This window comes from Abramis brama, assembly GCF_963993115.1.
Source record: "Abramis brama genome assembly, contig: SCAFFOLD_105, whole genome shotgun sequence".
NCBI classification, from domain to species: domain Eukaryota; kingdom Metazoa; phylum Chordata; class Actinopteri; order Cypriniformes; family Leuciscidae; genus Abramis; species Abramis brama.
Genome location: NW_028155941.1, coordinates 27,477 through 29,970, shown reverse-complemented (window position 1 = coordinate 29,970; position 2,494 = coordinate 27,477).

The window sequence follows — 2,494 nt, the reverse complement described above, 5'->3', positions numbered from 1 at the left end:
GAGATCAGATTTTAATTGATGATGAATATTTGAAATGTCTGAATGCTTTATGAATCATCAGCTGCATGTATATAATCCATTCCTCACAAGAGCCTTCAGGAGAGTTTCTGACATTATCAAATATGACATTAATCATATCATTTCACAACAACTGTAGTCAAAAATATTTACAGTAATATGAAGGGTGAAAGTACTGAATATGAAATAATTCAATAAAAAATGAATTCAATAAAACAAGTAAATGTACCAGTTTATTCAAAAATAATTAAATAATTATTCAATGATAAATTCAATTAATTAAGAATTAAAGGTGCATTGCGCAACTTTTCATGTTAAAAATACCCGTTTTCTAACCCATACATGCTTAAACAATTGCCTGATGGGCTGAATGAGCCCTTCTCTGATCACTGCGATTGCCTCTATAATCCTGTACAGTAAAATAAATAAGAGGGATTCGGGTCGGAATCTGAGACTGGGCGTGACGTCATGCGCGTTCACGGCACGCTCATATGTCTGGCAGGTTTGTGTATGCGCCGACGCCGCCATTCTCCGTAGAAAATGGATTCTAAGAGACCGGCTTGTAGTTCAAAAAAAAAAGAGAAAAAAAAGAGAACTTTTGTCTAGTGCAACCAAAAGGTCCAAATTGGAGTCAGACAGGCGTCGGGGTAAGACGAGAGTAAACATAGGGAAGGTTTTCAACAAATGGAGAGATCTCCAGTCTGCTCTAGGGCTCAAACGGGATCCTCAGTTGGCTTTTTTCTTGATAAAAAGGTAAGATATATCCCATTCTCTAATGTCTGATACGGCCAATAATGACAATAAATGACGATCCATAAAATGTGTAATGCTTTAGCGTAAGCTAGATACATGTACAATCGGAATAGGTTTTACTAACTTACCATTGTCAGTGATCAGGTTCAGAATGATTGTGATATAAAATGCTGATATATAAGTTAGATACTACTTAGACACAAATTTTGAGCAAATTACTGCTTAATTACGATGTATTGCTATTGGAATATGCTACTTAGCTGATCAATAAAACAGGCTAAACCCCCGCAAATCTTCGGCGGATTAGCCTGTTTGGCTTTTATGGTAACGTCATAGTGCCACTTGATTGTTTATTACCTTGAGACATTTGGGTGTACTTTGTTGACCGACTGTGTATGGTATGGTATCATGATTACTATTTTGAGCTTTTACAAAGTAATAACTTATATTGTTCATGAACGTGTTTCCATAATAATAGTCATAAGTGGATACAGTAAACACATAACACAGTTCAACATGGAGATAGATGGGAATAAAAAACGAAGTTTTCTACTACCCCCATTTTTTTCCCTCACACATAAGTGTGTTATTTACTCAATTGCCTTTCCTTTCACATATTTTAAATTACTTGCAGATTTAAAACTTTATTACCTCTGAAGACATTATGATTGTAAACAAAAGATTTGTGCGGCTGATGCTCCTTGGGTTATGACCAGCTCGTGCAAGCGTGCGTGTGCGTGTGGTCCGTGAGCGTGCACACCTCTGGTTGCAGTTTCGCTTGCCGCCAGAGGGGGCGTAGTTCTGCGAAAACTCAGACTCTTGCGCAATGCACCTTTAAATAAATCAATAATTAAATTGATCTATTTATTTGGCAAAATTCAACGAAAACACAACATTTATTGTTTAATATATTTCACAATGTCCTCTCTCACACACTGCCCCTGTGTTTAAATATCTCTTTTTTTATAAAATAAAATGTACTTTTTCACAAACGCGAATCAACAGACAGTGAGCGGTGCTTGGCGCTAATTGGTTTAAAGTTGAAAAGAGGGCAGAAATGTGGTTGGTAACATTAGTCACGTAACGCCAAGTTCACAGTTTTCCTGTGAATGTACCATGCACCTGCAAGAATGGCGAATAAGACAATATCTGATCTCCTGCAAGGATGTGCTGATCGTTTTGACAGTCAGCAGACCCCTAAAAATTAAGGAAAGAAATCACGCAACTACATCTACTACAGACTACAGGATGCAGCGAGTACATCTTGAAGAAGAAAAAATGATGGAAAAGCACTAGTCAAAGTCAAAGTATACATCATATAATACACTTTATATACTTAATGTCTTATATATTCATTTTGTTCATTTGCTTAAATTGTCATGTCGATCCCCCACACACGTTTCATACTATGGAAGACCAAAGTACTCAAAATGAAATTATTAAATGAATAATAAATTCAATAAAACAACAATTAAATGTATTATTTATTTTGTAAAATTACATGAAAACACAACCTTTATTAAAGGTTATTTTATAAAATATTTCACAATATCCTCTTTCACACACTATGGCTGCGTCTGAAACTGCATACTTCCCTAGGCTACTATATGGTAGGGGAAAAGCAGTAGGCGAGCGAATAAGTATGTCCGAATCCTTAGTATTCATAAAAGAGTAGGCGAGAATTACCTGAGTGACATAGCCTACGTATACTTATTCGTTAGAA